The sequence below is a fragment of the Syngnathus acus genome, chromosome 16, assembly GCF_901709675.1.
Source record: "Syngnathus acus chromosome 16, fSynAcu1.2, whole genome shotgun sequence".
Lineage (NCBI taxonomy): Eukaryota > Metazoa > Chordata > Actinopteri > Syngnathiformes > Syngnathidae > Syngnathus > Syngnathus acus.
The window spans coordinates 13,325,400-13,347,550 of record NC_051101.1 but is presented as its reverse complement, the minus strand read 5'-3'; the positions used below and the strand labels follow the sequence as shown (position 1 = coordinate 13,347,550).

Genomic DNA, 22,151 nt, shown 5'->3' with positions numbered 1-22,151 from the left:
CAAACAATTCATTTGGCCTTTTGGTGACACGTGAGGTCCAATCAAGGCTGGTGGCAAAACACGCGCACATGCACACACGCCATGTCTGTTCCCCTAATAGCGAAAGTGCAGCACTTTGGCCCACAATGTTCAGACCTGAACAAAGCTCATAAATCATTGAAAACACACACAACCTGAAACCATTATCATACTCACAGTGTGTGTGTGTCTCAAATATTGAGCTCTGTATTCTCGCTGGTCGCTTCATTAGGAACACTTGAAAAAGGCTGCAATAGTATTCATTTAGGCTACAACGACAAGCCCAGCGTTCACGGGTGGAAAATTTCTCACAGACGCATGGAAAAGGAAAAAAAAACAAAAAAAACATTGACATTGAGAAAGAACAATGGCTGCCGCAATGATACGAGACAAGAAAGTCACATGATGTCTCGGCAGGGCAGGCAGGGTGACGGGGGGGGGGGTCTCTAGAGGCACCTGCGTGACATTTGTATCCTGACAAATCAAAGTCTGCAGGCGAGACCTCGTCGTGGCACGCTTTGCCGTGCGCCGCCATCCGTGCGACAGACGCAGGAGAGCGAGGACACGCGGGTAATCCAAGATTACCGCGCCGACGTGTCATTTCCCGTTCAACCTGCCTCTGCCGGCGGCGGCATAATTGGAATCCGTTGCCGTGTCAACGCCCGACACTGTGATTGGTGCTGTGGACGTCATGACTATGTAGAAATGACTAGGTAACGCATTTATTCTGTCGTAACTCACAAATTTATTAATGGCAATTTTTTTTATTCACTCGTACTATTATTTCTTTTACTGTGAAAGTCTTTTGCTTCCGACTGCGGCGCTCACTGGAAACGGAAAAGTGTAGTGGCATTTATGTACATTAAAAGAAGTATGCTATACACTACTTTTGAATTTTTGCCGATTGTGCGTACAACGCGATTAATCGTGATTAGCCACAAAGGCCTCAAGCGATTCGTCAAAAATGTTAATCATTGCCAAGCCCTAATTTGAACAGAGCGGACAAGGAATGATTGTAAACACGATGTACTTGCGGCATTGGCGACAAGCAAGCCGGCTGAAATTTTTCATCTTTTACCCAGAGATGACAAATGTGTTTTTCTGCGTAGAGGTTATTTTTTTGACACCTATCGTGAGCAGCCGTAGAACTTTTTGACCCTGGAGCAAGGAAGATATACTTTTCAAAAATATATACGTATCCATGTACATGTGGACATGGCCCAAGGCTGCGTACACAGCGGTAGTTTGCTTTTTGATTTGCTATTCTGGGCCAGCCCCAAATCTTATTTCAAAAGAGGAGTTATGTAGGAGTGAACTTCAGGCTCTTCACAGTTGCACTGAAGTGAACAAAAACAACATCTAACTAGTCTTTGGCACAATTATTGCTTGGGATAACTTTTACATTATTATTAAACATTATTTGTATTATTTATTTGTATGATTTATTATATTATTATTTATTTATCATTGTTATTATTATCTCAAGATATCGTATATTTCCTCATTGGCCCATCTGTTTCTTAAAAAATTAAAAATAAATAAATTGGTCGATTGATTTCTTTAAAAAATATTTAATCCAGCCACTGGTCGATTGTAAACTAAATTAGCAAACAACTTGTACATTGATTAGAAATAAATTGTAAATAAAATAAAAGAGCATGTATGAGTCAGATGGCATTGAACGTCAGCCATGCGCACTCGCACGCAACGCACTTTGTTTACAATGGCGCCATCTTAAGTGAGGTGATTTGTCTCGTCGCTTTCAGACAGCCATCAGTTTTCCGAAAAGAAGGTCGACCTGCGTCACCGATACTCTCAGTACGCACACAAACTGGCCTTGTAAACAGACACGCATTCAAGGCCAGTGAGCAAACGACCAATAAATCAGTAGGACATCTTAAATGACAGCGACGCAAGCGTGCGAGGTTAACAGCCTATTAGCCGACTAATATGTGTGATCATATGTGTGCAGGTCACATTTGGCACACACCCACACACACACACACACACACAAAATGTTGACTTGGTAAGGAGGGCAACTGTGCACAAACTAATTTATTATCCTCTTTGTTCCACATAACAGCGAAAAAGCATTATGTGGGCGACTGCTGTGAGATATTTTGACTGGGATCATGATTTAAACACACATTATTGCGCCTTTTAAAATATAATTTCCGACACGATATGACAGGTAGGTGTTTGATGAGCTCATTTTTGTTTTCTACGTCTGGCTGCTCTATTTAGAAGCACAGCAGAATTGGTTTTTGTTGTTGTTTTTTTTCATAATGGAACTACAAATCTTGCATGGAGGTTCAGGCACAGAATATAGCTTTGTTTTCCCGTCCGTCTGAGTGATTCCTTACAAGAATTAGAAATACACATTCTATTGTTTATTTTTGGGTCATCGAAGAAATTGAATTTCCAGGCCAATGGGGGTTGCAGAAGAGGACACTAAAGCAGATGTTGAAGAGCAGGAAATAAAATATGGTTAGTTGTTATTGCCGATTGTTTGTTTTTAACCAGACCATGCTAACTGCTATACTTTGATTCGCTTGCCTGTTCCTATTTCCTCTTAGGATTGAATATTTTTTCTGCCATTTTCCTGCTATGTGTGGATGTGCATTTCGTCTTTGGATCAGAATTATTTATATTTTCTCTTTTTTTTTTTTCCGCAACGTGAGCATCATTCTAATGCTAATGCTAAAAGAACCCGAAAGAGCCCGATGCCAAGGGAGGGTAAGTAGGCCTGCCCAACCTGGCGTGAGTTAGCCACCTGGCAGCAAGCTTTCTTTTTGGGAAAGAAGCGGCCACTGCTAATGGTTGTGCGCGTCGTTTGTCTGCCTGATTGATGCCAGTGCCATTAGCCTCAAACTCTCTTTGTCATCCATCTTTTCAGGCAGGGTGAACTCAAATAAGACAAATGGGGGAGAAAAAAAAAAAAAAAAAAGCCACGGCACAGGACTCGCTTGCGGTCGCCGCCGCTTCGTGACGCCACATCACAATGACAGTAAACATTGCTAATCCACACGCTCCTCAACATTCAAGACTGCATCTGTTCTTGTTTCGTTTTACGGATGAAAATAAAAAGCTGAAGAGTCTGCGGTGTTGATTGCTCTACTGTTTTCTGCCGTTTGGAAAAAAAAACTTGCCTTCTTGCTAATTAGCCCCCAGACCACATACTAGACAATTAACATGATGACACTCAACTTAGCTTGAGGCTAAAACTTTTTTTTCCCAACTGAAAGAAATATAAGACCCATCGGCTGGTTGCTGCGGTCTGCTCTTTGTAATTGACATCAAAAGTTACGTATGATGATATAAATAAGGATATAAATGCGTTTTGGGATCATAGTTTGTGGTATATTTACAGTATCAGTAATTGTGTTTTCACACAACCAGTCAAACCTGAGGAAATTGGGAGAAAAAAAAAAAAAAGTCATGATGCTCGGGGGCAAAAAAAGATGTTACTCTAGTTGGTGAAGCTGTTGCAGTGTTGATGGGTTAAGTCCCGGAGGGCAAGGCCAGATGGAGAAAAGGTGAGCGCGAGGTGAGGCAGGCGGTGGGCTTGTCCAAAAGGCCTGGAGGCGAAGAAGCAGTGGATGGGTCGGCAGCTAGGAGGACCCCCACTAGCACCACCCACCAACTGCATAACTCATACAAACAACACGCGCGGTTCTTTGTTCACTTTCAACACTGACACATTGTGCGTACTATGACGTCAATGTTTTTCGAGGTGCTCCGTGGCTAATTAGAAAAGTCAAGTATGCATAAGGAAGGAAGGGAGCAGCGAAATGATGGACGCGACAGGACGGGAATAGAAATACATACATACGCTTCTAATATATGACTTTGATGATCATAATCTTTTTCAAAACTCCACCCTGGCAGTATTTCTGATTTGAGTCACACACACACTTTAAAAAGAGAGCTTAAAGTGTGTCGCAACAGAAGCGTGCGTGCGTGCGCTTGATCAGCAGAATAACAAGCACCGCCAGCAAACACGTCTTTATTTACCTCGCCTGCCCGCCCTTGGCACCGTGATGCCCCCTGGCATCATTGACATGCAAACACCGGCGGCCAAGCTCGCACCTGCACAACGGCGCCGCTGTGCCCAGCGACTTTCGGGCAAGCCAGGGCAACGCCGTCGGTCCGGCCGTGTAAATGCCAGGCGGCTGACGTGTACGGATGATTTTTTCCCCTCATATGAACCAAGACTGCGGGGATATAAAAATGTCCCGGCCCTCGATTAAAATTCCAATGTTGCTAACAGCTAAATGAAACTATTAAAAAAACTGAGCACATTTTCTGCTTCCTGTGCTGGTTTAGTCATAAGCAGCATATGCAAGCGTACCTGCAGGCTGAACAAAGACGTTTAAGGACACTCTTATCATGCTCAGTAAAGGTTGCGAAACAGAAAGTTTGCCAATTCGTTATATAATTGATAAAGATTCTTAATTAACTCGCCAGCCTGGTTCAAATGCGTCAGTCGTCTATAGCCGTCGACAGCGGCGAACGGGTTTACAGAAAACGTAGCAATGCTGTTCATTTTTGTCTGCCTGCAGGATTAAGAGCCATTTAAAGGATGAGTCATGCCTTCAAGACCTTGCCAAGACCTCTTGTGTGATGGCGAAAACATGACTCAGAAGCAGAGGCGGAGCTTGTTGAGTCCATGTCGACGGACTGTATATAGATTTCTTTCCCTCTCTCTCTTCAAAGACATTTCTTCAATCTGCTAGCTGAGATGAACAGCTCTTGAAGATGCTACACAATTTCAATGCCGCAATCATTATTTGGTCTTTTTTGCCATGATATTGTAGAGATGTCTTCCAAACGTCATGTTGCAAAATGAAACTAAATGACAGACTTGCTGTGCCTTGTCGGACATGAGTTCTGAGACGTTTTATATTTGTCTAATCATGGTACACATGCCAACAAAATTTCATGTTGCTAAAGGAAACTGGCCTTAGGGGGTATATATATATAATAAAAAAAAAAATCATATTGAAGGTCTTAGAGAGCCAAATGTCTCTTCAGAAACAAAACGGACGACTGTCCTTTCAGGCACAGCTTATCGGAAATTTTTGTGCGAGTCTAATTACGATTCACAAGCCTGCCAAATTTCATGTTGCTGAGCGAAACAGTCTTTGGGGGTGAAGGTTTCTCCGGTGCGCATCAGGAACGAGCGGGCGGCAAACCGCTGATGAAGGTGATCGCTCGGTGGCGTGGGCGTGCGGGTCAAGACGGGCGTGACATCATCATCCGCCTCAACGTCCACATGGGAGGATGAGGAAGGTTGGCGTAAGCTGAGCTGATCTCAGCTCCTCGTTAAGGAGGAAGAGGAGGAGGACGAGGAGTGATGATGAACCCTCCCTCCCGGCAGCGCAGATCAGAAAGCTCGGCAGAGAGTAAGGATTTTTTTTGGGGCTGAGGCGGGAACATCATCAGGAGCATCAAAGAGGAGCAAATGTCATCGGAATTTACCGCCGGCGGGAGGAAGGATCACCGACACTGCCATGATTCGACTTTAGATCAGAAGAATCCCCCCCAGCCCTAAACTCCCTCCGCCTTGCTGCCGCTTCATCTACTAACTCCTGGCAAAGTGCTGAGTCAGCTTTTGACAAAAAAAAACGTGAGGAGCACAGAAATCACCACGGCAGGAACAACCATCAAACCCTTAAATACGCTTCTTGCTTGGATCTGTGTCGATGTTGCTCAGACGATTTTTTGTTTTGCTTTGAATGAGCAATTCTTTTTTTAAATTGTGTCAGCAAAGTCACAACAGGCCACAAATTGTGAACAATTCTTCTTCTTCAAAAACAAAACAACAATTACTGTACTGTCACTTAGATGTGAAACTTTTCTATGTGCTATGTCTGCTATATCGTCCCCTGGTGGACAAGGCACACACACACACCACATAAAAGGGCATTGAGTAAAAATCAATGCCATCTTGACGGTTGTCATTCAACACCGATAACGTTCTTACTTGAGCGCGAGAATGAAAACCATGAGTGGGAGTAAGGGCGACGGGGGGAAATTAACTTCTTGGACCTTTCAGCACAATTACCTTGAAGTCAGATAGCAATAATAGTGCAAGAATCAATGAGAAAATATGAAAGGGCAGCCCGGGAGATGCATTGCCGTTGCCGTGTAAGTCATTTGTTTTTGGCTAGTGTTTTCTCATCTCTCCCGTGAGTTTGGCCTGTGATGAATGACTCCACTTTGTCTTTTTTATGCGTTTCAGCTGGAACACATCAAAACAAACTGCAATATGTTGGAGGGTGGTGGGGGCTGATGTAGGAAGGAGGAGAAAAGAGAGGAAAAAAGGATAGACGGCTGCTTTCTCTTTTGGGCTGTTTTGTGATGACAGAGTGGAAGTGGTGTCATTTTTAAAATGGCTGCCTGACTTACAATTTAGAATATTTCCCTTTTGTCTGTCTATACCACTGGTACTTCTGTTTACGTTTTTATTTTCTTTTGTTTTGAGCAACACGAGCCACAAATATCGAAAAATCTAATATTACTGCATCATATTTAGTCGTTTTGTGTAAATCTTTGGACATGTGTCTGTTGTACTGCCCCCTGGAGGCCAATGTGTGCATTCAAGAAGGAACCCGTGTCAATGCGGCTGCATTTCCCAAATGCATGAATTATTTTCACCATTTTTATTTCGCCATTCATTTGACGTTATTACTTTTCACACAAATTTCAGGCTTTACTTATTCAATTTATTTTGCGCAAATCTTCTGACTTTTTCGACAAAGCTGACATTTTGTGGACTTTTTAAATGTTTGCAAATTTGAAGATTTCCCAAGTGCATTTTCTCAAATTGCTACTTTTAGCAAAAATTGGACTCTTTCTAGCTTTTTACTTTTTTTATTTTCACTCTTTTTATGTGAATCGTGTAAAGGGTAAACTTTTAAAACTTTTTGCCTCAACTTTTTTGATTCATTAAATTTTCTTACTTGATATGAAGTAATGAAAATTTAATGTGCATTTTCAAAAAGATTTCCCCACAATTTCTAGGCTTTTATTCAATTTTCCCATTACCCCGAAGAGAATTGTATCTATTTTCAGGCTTTTTTTCCCTTTGAAAATGACAATAAAGAGAGATGGCGTGCAAGATTCAAGGGAAGGCAGTCAAGTGGCTTTCACGCCGCTGTAACGTTGTCGTGTTCTCCCCCGTGAAAGAGGATCCCCCCTCGCCGGTCGCTCGGCATTATTCAACGCAGCGGGGAGGCCGGCGAGACGCCTTCCAAAAGACAGAAAAAGAAGTGTCGAGAGCCGTGAAAGAAAGCAGATAAGCGACAGGAAGCGCATGCTAATCCCGCTCCGAGCGGGAGGGAAGTGTCGAGAGATTGGACACGTCAGGTTCAGGACGTAAAGCGAGAAAGAAATGGCCAGGGAGAAGCCATCTTACTGACCAGAGCGTGGGAACCGGTCGGAGAGCTAAGTCGACTTCCAGGAGAAGTAAGGTCGCCATGTTCTTAAAGACTGTTCGCTTGTGGTTGGAATATTTTTTCCGTTATTGTTCAACATTTTTTTAATATTCATTTCATTAACGACAATTCTTCTATTTACTGTAAATGGGTGTGTTTATGTTTTGTATAATGATTTAAAGCACTTTGTGAGCCTTCTCTGGGCAAATTGCTGTCTTAATAAAAAAAAAAGATGAACAGAAATATTATGGGGATCATAGTACTATTTTACTTTTTTATTTTATGTATTTATTTTACTGGGTACTTAGGGGGGTGTACCTAATTAAATGGGCTTTGCGTGTGACCCCAGTGGAGCGTCACTCAGGTTGATTGACAAGTTGAGTACGAGACGGCGTAAACGGCGATTAGAAGCCAATTAGAGTGAGCCAGGATGACGAGTCAATTAGACCTGGTGAAGGTGGTGAGGGAAGGAAAAGATGAAAAGACGGACGGACGGGGCTTGGAGATTTCCGTCGGAATTATTCACCAGCTCCGAGGCAACGTTCACGCCAGGGTCACATTGGGGGTGCACCTAAAAGCTGACAAAGCTGGAATGAGGAAATCTTGCTCGGAGCTTGAAGATGTTTGGACTGTACAAGTTCTGTCAGTTTGGGTTTGCGCATAAAACAAGTGGGAGGGGTAAATCTGTATCATAATAAAAAAAACAGGTTTTATAACGCCGATTTTCACCAATGGGTGTTGACTGTATAAGCAGATTGTGTGTGTGTGTGTGTGTGTGTGTGTCTACAAATCAACATGCACGCTGAAGTGTGCAGCTGCGCTAATCAACCCGTTGTGTCGCGTACCCTTGTCGGATGATTACTTTGCGCACTCGTCACACGCACGTGCACATTTACTAACATACACACACAGGTGCATCGTATTACATCGGAGTATCGTACAAAACGTCGAATCCGATAGTTCGATTTGAAAAGTGAACGTATAGCATACCGATTGATTCGAAACACCAACGCTAATTCCGACAGAGTGGATTATTACTGATGTCTGTGTTAAAGTGTAGCACTGGTAAATACTTAATACTCAAGATACACTCAAGTCGTAAGAAAGGTGAAATGAAAGAGCATTGCAACACATCTTTGATATCTTCATCAAGTGGTGAAACGCATCCAAAGCTATTTCCACACACACGCACACACAAATCTTGTTCGAACAGGCCTTAGCTGTTTTTTTTTCATTGGAATGTTAAAGCAAAAAATAAAAAGTAGTTCAGGTCGCCAAGACGCATCGCCGCTGCTGCCAAAAAGAAACTTTTTGTTTTCGCTAAGCGGCCGGGAGACAAAAATGGATTAGGCGGTGCGGTGCGAACGTGTGTCACACCACTTTGATGAATGTTCAAGACGGCGTGATCCAACTTGAACGCCAAATGGACCGACCGCACACGCGCGCAAATGAGCACGCTCACATTGGAAGGGAATATTTGTGGTTCTCAGACAAGAACGTACGTGTCGCCAGTTGCTGTATTTTCATCGTTATTATGATTAAGAAGACGTTTTGGACGTTGTGCACATATTGGATATTGTTCCAGCATGTGTTCCAGAAGCGAACCGCAAGGACGCGAGCGCGTCCCCGCTGTGCCAAAGCCTCCGACGCCACGTGAGCTTCCATAAATTGTCCTTGCAGAGACGAGAGTTCACCTACGGATCACAAGCTCCGACAGCAGCAGCTACCTTCTGCTGCATTAGCATTTGGAAAAGGGGAGGGAGGGAGAGAGAGAGGGGCAACTGATTTGTTCAAGTGCATTTGGCGTCAAAGCACGGAAGTTACTTTACGTTTTTCACCTTGGAGATAACACTGGGCTGCTACACACACACACAAACACAGCAGTCAATAATAAACACCTGCTGTGGCGCAAGTTTTTTTTTTTTTTTAATGGGTTCGACAGCTATTTCATTCCCAGGCTGATGTCGATTTTGATATTTAGCTGAATATATATTTCTGATAACCGATTAATTGTCAGATTATTAAAAAAAAACATTGAATAAATAAAACTTCTTACAACTAAAGATATGCAGGCCGAACATTGGACTGTTCTTGTCCTTAAGAATTTAACTTAATTTAAATTTTAATTTAAGTAATTGAAAAAAATATTTATTTCTGAATTATTTTCTTTCATTATTATGAGTGATCTATTTTCTGAATTCTCATCTTATTTCTGAACGTCGTGTTTGGACTCATGAAACTCCGCAAAGAAAATGTTTTACTGAGCAAAATCAATCAAACTTATTTATATAGCTTCATAGATTTAGATTAGCTCCTTTCCCCCAAAAAAACATTGGCGTGGGATGCCGACAGCATGAGCTAAAGAGTGCGGACGGCTGGACGTGAAGGGCGGAAAGGAAGCTGTCGGACATCAGCTTTGATTTCACGCGGCGTCACAAACGCCGGCTGGTGAAAAGCCTCCAATTTGCACGCCACTCTTCTCCTCTGACATCTCCTCCTCCTCCCCCACCAATCATAGCGGCTTAGCCACGGCGGCAGGATTGTCAGTAATGACGCTTCCGCCCACCGTGGCAGCGCTGACCAAACTTCCCGGAGCGTCTCGTTTCGCCGGTAATTACCAGGACGCCGGCGTGAGTGCCCGCAAAGAGCCGAGCAAAGAGCCGAGCGAGCCTTCCTCTTACGGCGACCTTTTCGCGGGAAGGACACCTCCGACTGGAGCCGAGATGAACAAAGACGATGAGGTGGAATGGCGAGGAGCCGTCGTGAGACGTGGGCAAGGTGAAGAGAGCGCAAGGAGAGGACAAAAGAGACCACCACTGATGAGCTCTGAGAACAATTTACAATTTGTCATCTTCCTTCTGTCTAGCAATCACAAGTCATCAAAGTTGTTATAGGAAGGACAAAGGCAAAATGGACAAAATGAGCCTCAAAATGGCAGATTCAAAATTGGGAAACCTTTCTGTGGGCCTACCAAATATCAGCCTCAAGTTATTTTGGGCCGTGGCTTGATTTTTTTAGTGGGTCTACTCACGACTAAATTTCCTTTTGCTAGATCAAATTGGTTTGGCAGCTAATTGACCACAAAAATCCATATTTTGCAACCGAGTCATCAAACTCTGTTACCATATTTTATCCACACACACACACACACACACACACACCACACACACACACACACACACACACACACACACACACACACACACACACACACACACACACACACACACACACACACACACACACACACACACACACACACACACACACCACACACACACACACACACACACACACACACACACACACACACACACACACACACACACACACACACACACACACACACACACACACACACACCCACACACACACACACACACACACACACACACACACACACACACCACACACACACACACACACACACACACACACACACCACACACACACACACACACACACACACACACACACACACACACACACACACACACACCACACACACACACACACACACACACACACACACACACACACACACACACACACACACACACACACACACACACACACACACACACACACACACACACACACACACACACACACACACACACACCCACACACACACACACACACACACACACACACACACACACACACACACACACACACACACACACACACACACACACACACACACACACACACACACACACACACACACACACACAACACACCACACACACACACACACACACACACACACACACACACACACACACACACACACACACACACACACACACACACACTAGTTGTGCAATCTAGAAAAGTCAGCAAAAGAAAGCACAGACCTCATTGAAACAGCAGTTTGGAAGAAGAAGAAAAAAACCCCAATAAAGGCTGAATTTGTGCTTAAATGACGACGGTTACATGTTGCTAAGGTTTGGTTTGTTGTTGCAATAAAACAAAGAGAGCACATTTCATCATCAGTCTGCTACGAGCTGAACTTTAGCGAGTCCAAATGGACAATTATTGCCGCAATCTGCTTTAATGCTTCGCCTGGGGAACCAGTAAACACCGCTTATGATCGCTCGCAATCATTGATGAAGGGGAATGTGTGTGTGTGTGTGGGGGGGGTCATCGCCGGGGCAACCATCCAATCGTGGAGATGCTAACATCAATAGCAACCGACGGGCAGCTTTGTGCAAGTGTGCCGCTTTTTACATGAACGTGATCGACATTTTGGGAAGCGCGGTGGCTGGGAATTATTATTATTATTTTTTAATGATTTAAAAGTCAGTCTAGCACTACTAGCACAAAACTAGCATTTACAATATAATTTGTTATAGCATAGATGCTAAGGTCTCACGGTTCCAAAGTTTTTATTTTATTGATTTGGTAACAGTAAGTTAAAAATTACGATAATAGGCTCACAAATTGTTTGGAGCCAACATCAATCATTGATTTGGAAAAAAAAAACCAAAAAAAAAACCAGGCTTAGCTCCCGCCTCCACACTGTCCACACAGCTCTGCCTGCCTGCCTGCCTGCCAACCTTTTGCCTCTTTTCATATTTGAAGCAACAAAAATAGTTGTTGCGCGCCCACAAAAAGCATCTCGAGTTAGCGCTAATGAACGCAAAGCGTCGCAGCTGTTAGCTGACATGGCGCAGGTTGTCCACACAGCTGCTGCTACTGCCGCTTCATTCGACTCTTGTGAAAGTTAAATAGGAGTCACCTAGTGCGACAACAACAAGCTAATGTGGCTAACATTTGCACGTCTAGCGAAGGGAAGGCCGTGTTTTGGGAACAGTCGCAGGCATCCTTCCCATCCATCAATCCTTGTTTCCGCCCTTCAAAAAGTCCATTCCAAACGTGAACCTAAGACCTCATAGATGGTGTGATAACTCAAAAGTCTTCTCAAAACGGTTTGAGATGAACGACGCTGCCTCGGCACTCTGTGCAGTCAATAAAGCTTAAGAGAGCAACAAAGGCTCACCTCCGAAAAAGAGGAAGAGTGAGGTGAACGGCGCCGTGGCGTTTCCAGGCCTCATTAGCATCCAGCTCACAAAGACGCGCTCGTCCTTGGCGTCACTTTGAAGTGGTCCCGGCGAGGAGCTCTGAGTGCGCCGCAATATCGCCGCCGTGGGATTAGCCCGGCTAGCCCGCCGCCACCCCTCCCGAGAGGACCACGGCGGCGGGCGCCATTTGCGTGAGGTTTTTGTGTGTGTCAGCAGTCGTGTTGCGGTCACGAACGCGGCGGATTAACAAGAACACTCGCTTTTCTTCCCCCCATCGCTCCACCACAGAAGAAGATTTACTGCACCTTGCTGACAACACACACAAAAAAAAAAAAAAAAGCTCACCAGGGAAGGAGCTCGCGTTTGACATAACACTTCTGTTTTGGAATAAAAGAGAATCTTTTTCTTTCCCAATTTTTATCATTTTGGACTAAACCAAGTGTCATACACAATCTGGTTCGATGTTGATGTGCTTCACACGCCATTAGTTTGATGTATTTTTGAGATTTCATCTGACGCCATATTGGGTCAGGCCCTTCGGCCCCACCAATAAATATCCCAGACGTTTTTGCGTCTTTAAACCTGCGCTGAGCAGGCATGACTCGGATCCAAACCTCAAGGGGGAGGACTTTGAGGAGGCTCACGTGGCAGGCAGCACACGAGCCAGCTGTTCTACATAACGCTACTCGTCTCACCCCAATTGCACATCTGACACCTCCTTCTGTGTCATAACCACATCAGCAGCCTCCTTCCAGCTGTCCACTTCCCCCACTCCCGTCATCATCTCAACAACATCTCCGTGCGTCACTGTGTCACAATAATTAATGGATTCATTAATCGCTGTCTATCAATCAAAAGTGAGCGTGATCATCTTTGAGCAGGGTGTCCACCGATCTTCCGCCCAGAAACTCATTTTGTTTCCTGCTGTACGAGCAGAAGCTTTGATTGGCCGTGATGTACATAACGAGGGTGAGCATTCTGGCTCCGATGATGATCTCTTCTTCGCAGCGTTGAAGGTCACAGCGGGCGGCATCCAGCCCACCATCTGCTTTCCATCATCCCGCGGGGCGACCCGTCATCGGCGCTCACTGACCCGTCAACGAGCGAGGACCGGTGGTACGAGCGCGCGATGGGAAGCCGTCCACGGTTTTACATTAAAATGTCACAAAATGGATTACGGCACCAAGGCGTCGTTCGCCCGTCTGAGACGAGCAGTTGGCGACTCTCGATTGCCGACTACAGTCACACAAACTCAACTAATCTAATTTTCAACACAATCATATGAGCTTAACCACTAATCCTTTGCGTCATCGTTTTGCGAACATGAGCGCCTGATGACTCGGCATATTTATCGCGGTGTGCGATCGAATCTCTGGAACACAGTTGCCTCGAGCGATAACGGCAATAATTTCATTTTGTGAATGACTTCATGACACGTGTTTGTCAACTGGCAACAGCGCTCCCTCCGCCTTGTTAAAATGCCACGTATTGTAATCCTAAAAAAATAAATCAAATATGCATAAATTTGCAACGTAAATATTTTTTTTCAGGGAAATATTATGAAATTTTTCAAATAAAATAGGCTTATTTTTCCAACGTAAATATTTTTTTTCCAGGGAAAATTATGACATTTTTAGGATTTAGACTTTAATATGGTAGGAAGTTTTTTTTTCAGTATAATGCAAGGAGATTTATTTAGTTATTTATTTAAAAACTCATAAGAAGGTGTGCTAACCCTCTCTAAAAAAAATGTCCCCACTGCTACGTTTCCTATATTCCAACATGATAGAGTAATCACACGTCTCCAAAGCAGCGTAAGCATTTCTCTTTGTTGTTGTATGCATCTTAGTTAGCGAACACAAAGAGGATCAGTGTAGCGCACCAAAACGGCGCTCAGCGAATCAAACATTCCACCGGCACTAATTACACAAAATCGGCTTTTCAAATGCCTACCTTAGCTCAGCTCAGCATCTGAATCCATCCATGCGCACACATGCCCTGAGCGGGTCGCAACACGGTGGGGGTCCACGACAAAGAGGTCCTGTGGAGGAAGAAAAATTTTAGGTGAGCAAGTTTTCAACGCAGAATGTGTCAAACACTCTGATGAAGGCGGAAGTACACGCCGAAACATGTCAGGTAATTCAACCTAAATAACTTGTCTGTGATAAAAGAACCAGTAAAATAATCTTCAAATCAAGTTCATGAACCAAAGAGCGACTGTAATTTTTTTGACATTGGGAGGTGGGGTTAAATTTGACAAATTCCGTGCAGCGGCCGTAGCGTAGCCAAATACGTGCGACAAACTTCCATTAACCATTTTCCATTATCCATTTGCGGGGAGACGCTGTCGGGAGCATGGAGTCACTTGGATCGCCAGCTCAATGATGGAGGTTCTGACCCCGGCGGGAGGCAATTTCAAGCCGCGCCGGCCGGAAGAACGCCATTGTCCCGATTAGCCGACCCGCGGTGCAGCGCTTCAGGTTATTAAAAGAAAATAATCTGGGAATCTCAACTACATTTGGATGGGTAAATAATTCAAATAATTAGCTGGAAAATAAATCAAGTCTAAAAAATAAATCAACTTTATTTTCAAAAATGTTACAATTATTTTCCATTTTCAATTTCGCTGACCATCTGCAATACCGCCACAGACCACTAAAGGTCCGCGGACCACCGGTTGACAGTCACTGGTGTAAAATATAACGACAAGGCGAGAACGGGACGGGACACGATCGGCTTGACTTTCAAATGACAAGAAGCTTCTGGACGTGGCGACTTGACTTTCCACACACACGGAGCCGATTTTGTACAACAGAGCTTTGTAGCGGAACCAAGAAGCGCTTCGCCGACTCGGACCCGCCGGGATTCGCTCTCGCTCGTCATCCATCACGGCCCGCTCTGTGTCATCTCGACATCCCTGCCAAAAAGCTTCCAAACCGCAAGTTGGAATTGGAGCGGGGATGTGCTCGATTGGATCCGGATGTTTTACTTGTGGGGCGCGTGGTCACGTGACCTCGCCTCCCCTCGCCGGCTGACTTTTGCCATTGCTCGCTTGTGATGGACTCGCTAGTGTCCCTAAAAAAAGTGCATTTTCCATGACATCCTCTTAGACGCTATTAGCGGAAGCTTAGCAAGCCGCTTGGACGACGTGGCGATCCCTTGCAGGAAGATTTAGACAATCACGTGAGATCAAGCCTGCGGGCGGTGTGATGGTGAAGCTTAAGACAATTCTATTATTCCACTCTGTTGCTTTTTGCTGGTGTCAGCAGAATAGTGTGAATCCTATTAATTGCAATACATAGCTTTAAAACTCACTGTTGAGTCGTGAAAATCTGAAATATAAAAGGATTATACATACGGATTTACTTATATAATTTGACTCCTCCTACGTGCCTTTTTTTTTTTTACAGCACTTTGATCTAAGCATCCCCATATTGTATTCTGAATATTCCGTTTGTAGAAAATGAGCTGAGCAGCAAAAATACACCCAATTTTATCCACGACAAAGGGCGGCCATTTTGTAATTTGCTGTCGGTTGACTCCCGTTGTTGTAAACCTATAAAACATCAATTTCCCTGAATCTTCAGTGATGTTTCCGGTCCAAACCGAGAGCAAAGTGTTGCGCAATCCTTACTTATTGCGCATGTTCCTTCCACTTAGCAAAAACGTCAGTCGGCGGAATTCGCGGAACCGTTGGCTCAAACAAAAAACATGGCAGAAAAGCATGTGTGGCGTGAAGCCAACCGACCATGTGATCACCTGGCGATGTCCAGGAAACGTCCAAACAAAGTGCACATTCCTCGGATTCTACCTAAACTAGCAGCCATCCTCTTTGTGTCGCTCACAATAACAAAGTTTCCATTTTGAGGGTTTCCAGGTGGCCCGATCCTTTGCCACCTCGCGGGAAGTCTCTCCAGCTGTACCTCGCCCTCCCGACAGCAGTCTCCCTCCTTCCTTCCTCACCCCCTCCCCTCCCCTTCCTTCCTTCCAGCAGCTCTCCGCTAACCCATTTATTCATTTCCCCTTCAGTCGACTGACACGAGAGGCGTCGGGAAGCCTTGTTCCCACCTCGGAAAGTGTAAAAGGAGGAGTTGGGAGGGGGGGGGCGGTGAATTAGCATAGCATAATTACAAGACGCGGCCCGTCATCTGGCTTCCCCGCTGCCGTTGAAGGCCACTCCATGATAGCCGAGATGAATGTCGGAATTCAGGCTGTTAGTTTAACTGATGGTGCATTCGGGGACGTAATAAGCGCGAGCGGCTCTTTCCAGAGAGCATTATCATGCTAATGTCAGTGAGGACCAGATATAGCACAAAGTAACAAAAAAAAATAGATCATTCAATAAGGAGTGGAGACAAAGAGGCTAGCACATCCCCCCCCATCGCTAGTCCACCGCTGCCCCCGCAGGCGGGGAGCCAAATGGACTCGGACACTTGGTTCATTAAGAAAACAGGGTCTAATTAAAAAGGGCTCGGCGGCGAACGAGCGACCTGTGCCTCTTCGCTCTTGTCATTTGATTAAAAGAGCAGCTCGGACGGGTCGTACTATCGTTCCTGCCGTTTGAATGAGAAAAAACATTCGGGAAGTCTATTATGAAACGATATGAGATGAGTCGATCCAATCGGGGTGAGCCGGTTCAAGTCGGTCGGGATACAACGTCTCTGATGACATCATCGCTGATAACCATGGCGCTGATCATCTGGTTTGACTTTGACTTTAAAGATGATTTCATATTCTTTCAAGATGGAGGAAAAGAAAACCGCAATTATTATTTTTCCAAAATGGTCCAGCTCTAATCATTCGAGACATTCGACAATTGGGCCGAGGCTTTCTTTCTTTCAATGGAAGGGAGGAATTAGGTTCTTGGCAGATTCTGTTTAGACATCAAATTCATCGAGCAACAACAAAGCAAACACGATTAGCAAAAACAATGAAGCGCTCTTTTAAATCAGATTGTAGGCAATCAAGCGCTGATTAGACAAAGAAGTAGGACAAAGCCACGATATTATCATTTTTATGATTGCAGTCAGTAGTGGCGACGGCAAACAACAACGTTTAAGGTATTATGGGAAAAAAAAATGAGGCATACAGGTCACCCACATAATTGATAGACAATCAATCGCAGCAAGATGATGCGATTCCAATGTTGACAGCAAACATTTGATGTGTGCCAACGTGTGATTGGAAAAGAGCCACAGATGAGTCGAGCAGATTAGATTGACTTTAATTAAAGTAAAAGACGCCCATGCAACGTGTCCCGCGTGTCAATGACTCAACTCCGATTGTCTCGTCAACACAATGAAAGCTCGTTCCCGCAGTGGGATCGACAACATTTACGCAACGCGGCAAACCGAGGGTACGTCGGGTTTCCATGAAGCGGATCGCTTCGGTTCTGATCGGGTTCAAGCCTGCAACGTGAACGGCGGGACGTCATATACCAGCGAGAGAACATGAAATCCATGCAAATAAATACAGCTAGCATTAGCGCTAATTAGCTTGTATTAGCTACGCCTCGTTGTGAATTCCTATGAAGCGACGAGAATACAAATTCAATATATTATTGCGATGAAATAATAGATTAACTCAATCTTGGTTACCGACCCCATCGTTCATAAATATTTGGTCAGAACCTGTTTAACTTTAATTCCCTGTGGATTAATTAAAAAAAAACAGCAAATTGTTAAGATCCAAAAGCTCACCAAAAAACTTGTTCCAGTCTTTTAAACCACCCTTCATGTCGGCGCCATTTATACGGAACGGCGATAGGGAAATGTCAGGTCACCCTGACAGTTTTCAGATGGTTAAATTATAGATCTTCTGTTCCAGCTCTGATGTGTTAATTGTGGTTGGACATATGTCCCGTTGCGACCAAGCAATCAGTGTTGACGGCTTTTGTGTAGCTCTTTAAAATAAAATGTGAACTGTACCAAAGCGAACTGAACTCTACTCAGTCGATGGAAGTTTTCCTACAAACACAACCAGAACCACATTCGAATCTGGAAAATGTAATTTGCTATCTTTTGTGTTCTCTCGGAAAATATTTTCGGGGGCCTCACTTGGGATCACAAAAGAAACAAATCATACAATATGGACCAAGACTATGGAATGGAACCAAAATGAAACACATTTGGATCCCAATGAAGTAATTACAAGACAAAAGTAAAAGGTGTGAAATCAAAAGTCTGTTATTCTTATAAGTATTAATTTGACACTTTAGTCAGAGGTGCGTGAGTTGTTTTTGCATCGTTGGACGTCTGCCTGCTGGAATTCATGTCACAGAGAGCGAAGCCCCCCCCCCCCAACCCATAACAGCCCTTCTCCCTCCCTTCAAATATCCGTTTAAAAATAGACCAAGACGTATGGAAAGCAGCCCGGAGTTCTGAGAAGGAGCGCGCTGGCTTCCAAGGCAAATATTGCGCACATATGGCCGGCGTTAAAGAAATACGGCCATAAAAAGAAATATTACACAACGCGCACACGCGCTCAACACCTTCCACGCTTAATCGGGGACGCTCGTCTTAGAAGGGGGACGGACGATAAAATGGATTTTACTACGGATAGCCGTGCCTGTGAAATGAAAGCGCCACGTAAATCTTTGCTTATCTGATTAGATCGGAAAATGCGCGCGGGCCTTCTCGACCTCGACCGATCGCAACGTCACGATTCGGCAAAATTGAAATTTCTCATTCTCGAGCACAGTTTCAAATGAGTGACAATTAATGTCTTTGTTAAGGCGCAATAAGAAGATGAATGGCGGTCAAGGTCAAAGGTTAAAGCTCGCAAAGGCACCTCTGGATGACAAATGACACGAAATACGTGACGAACGAGGCGCTGGCGGGGCTGGCGGGGGTGTGCGGAGAAGAGAAAAGTCATTTTGGACTTTTAATTTCTTGCTTGGTTTCACATCTGCGGGCCATAAAAAGCTTCATTTTGTGAGACGGCGCCGGGACTCCTCCCCTTCACGCTGTTATGCTAATTGCTTTCGCAGAGACGTGACGACCGCTTTTGTCTTCATCAAACCCTCAAAGTTTCTTTTCCGACCGGGTTTTTCACACAAATCCGCGATCCCTCGTGACACGACTCGTCAGTCAATCAAGCGAGTCAATCTATCCGAGCCAAAGACGACTTGTGTCGTCTGTGACCTTTGTGGCCGTCGTTTTCCTGAAAGCACCACTTTGACATTTGATGTCATCGAAGCACTAATGAGATAACATCACACCGCGTCTTGTTAGGAGTTGACATTTAATCTGGGAAACTAAACATCGGTGCGATTATGCTAACGGGCTAACGATTTGTGTGTTTAATAAACAAGTGAAAGGAAAATTACGTACAAGACATCTCAGTTTAAAGCATCAAATGAGCTCCTTATAAAAAAAAAAAAAAACTGAAAAACGTAAAAATGCGACTTGAAAGCTGAACAGCGCTTTCAAGATGATCCGCCTTCACGCTAAGTCGCGGCATTAGAAAGCAAATCATCAAAACCTCCATTTTGTTTTTTTCTTTTTGCATTTAGCATGTGATCAAAGCAGCGGGAGCTGGAAAAGTTGACGCGGCGCAACAAAGCAAATCAATAAGCGTGAGTGTATGGCCGCCAGCTATTTCCTCGCATGCTGGCTTTCACTTTTCCACGCCGCGTCTCCGTTAGGCGAGCGAGCGCGTTGACGTATTCTTGTCCGGGTTTTAAATAAACGTGGCGGAGGTGCATTGTGGGTAGAGCACTTAGCAAGTAATCACGCCGACAAGGCGGCACATACAGGCGGTCCACTCGCACGCGCTGAAGGCGCTTCTGACAGATGGCGTTGAGGCTGCGGTGGCCTGGCGAGGATACCGTGGTTACCCCCTCAGCTAAGTCTGACCCTGGCGCATCACCTCACTTGTCCTCACACTGACAAAGATGTCAGAGTTGGGACAAGAGGGAACGTTTCATTGACATTGCTCTCCTATTTATTTATTTTTTTCTTTAGTTCGTTTTTACAAAGTTTCCCAAAACACAGATTTGTTTTTAAAAATGTGCGCGGCCACTAATGAGCCGTTTCGCCAGGTGAGCAAGCGGTTGCTATGCAAAGCGCTCATCCGGCAGCCCCGCCTGGCAACCCGATTGAGACGAGCCCCATGGGACAATAGGGAGACTCGACTATCTTCAAGAAGAGTCCAGTTGCCCCGATTCATCCCATGCGGATTATAAAACGAGTCGTCAAGCGGCACCACTCGGTTGGTCCAAACGTACCGCCACACCACCGCAAGCGCTCGGAAAAATAATTGATCGGCGGGGCCATGACGCCGACGAGGGGTTAAAGCTTCCCCGCCGCAGAAAGCGAGCCCCCCTGGATTGGACTGGCCGACACCTGACACTCAGCCAGCTTTTGCGGTCCAGAGCCGACCGCCATTTTTTCCCGCTCGGCCTCGGACTGAACCCCGAGCGGGCGCTAACCACCGAGCGGTCGGAAGAGGGGAAGCCGCTACCGCTGCCGTGCGAGGAAAGCAGGGCGGGGGTTAAATTCCAAAATGGACGCCGGCGACAGCCTCTGATAGGAACAGGGGGTTCTAACTTCTTGTGACATCGGCCTAGGCCATAGGTGTCAAAATCGAGGGCCGGGGGCCCAGATACGGCCCACCAAATCATTTTATGTGGCCCGCAAAGACAAATTGTGCATGTGTCAACACTGAAATTACAAATTGTCGTCACTTATAAAAAAATAGAAAATTTGCTAGGAATGTTTATTAGCATTTATCTTTTTAAAATATTTAATGACAAAAATGAGTTGGACACCACTGGCCTAGGCACTCACAATGTATCGATATTTAGAGAGTAACGCGCTCCGATTGGCCACGTCGTTGCTGGGGGCGACGAGGGGCCGTTTCCTCGCCCCCTCAACGACGTCCCGTTTTACTGAGCTTGAAATGCTTCCATGTTTGAGGCCCACTTGGAAGGCACTTCATCCGACTCCATGTTCCCCAAGGGCCTCCCCGGCCCGCCCTCCCCTCCCGGGTCGTCCTCCCTGCTAAGAAGCCTAATTTCAACCGCCATTACCCCGAGGGCCGTTAAGGAGGTGCCATCTGCAACCGAGGACGCCCGAAACGAAAAACCCAACGTCGGGGATGGGAACTAAAATTACACAAAGGGATTAACGCTCCATTAGCTGTGCCGCCTGGGACGTCGACCAATCAGAACCAGAGGAAGTCACGTGACGTCAACATCAGAAGAGCTCACAAAATGTGAACACACTTGCAACATGATGAACCAAAAGATCATTTTTACAAATATGTGAGGGGTGTGCTCACTTTTGTGAGTTACTGCAAGCCATGTGAGCAAATGCTTAGTCGACCATACAGTCAAGTGAACGACTTGATGCTAAAAACAAAACCTGAAGATCAGGTTGAAACCATTTTCAAATTTGTCCTCACGGGGCCAGAGTGCCGGCCCTCAATTATATCAACCTTTGCCTGTCCTCTGTTTTTGCCACATTAGATAAACATTGCAAAGTGCTCCAGATGAACCACACAGCACATTTACGTCCCGCAAAATTGCGTTTATATGGAGTATCGATCGCTTCTGTAACTGCGACATGATAGTGGCATTCTTCAAAGGTGGATTAAATCAGCTCAATCCCCACCGGAGGTCAAAGTGGCAACTTCACGTCTCGCCACTGTGTCTGCACAATCCAAA

At 45.0% G+C, this 22,151-nt stretch overlaps 1 protein-coding gene across 3 annotated transcripts in view; it reads right to left on the bottom strand.

The window, feature by feature from the left end:
- sema6e (sema domain, transmembrane domain (TM), and cytoplasmic domain, (semaphorin) 6E) overlaps positions 1–22,151 on the bottom strand; it is a 65,530-nt gene that overhangs the window by 24,624 nt on the left and 18,755 nt on the right. For all 3 annotated transcript variants that reach the window (XM_037274770.1, XM_037274771.1, XM_037274769.1), the window contains one exon: positions 14,438–14,525. The gene's annotated coding sequence lies outside the window, so the exon portion shown is untranslated. The remainder of the gene's footprint in view (positions 1–14,437; positions 14,526–22,151) is intronic.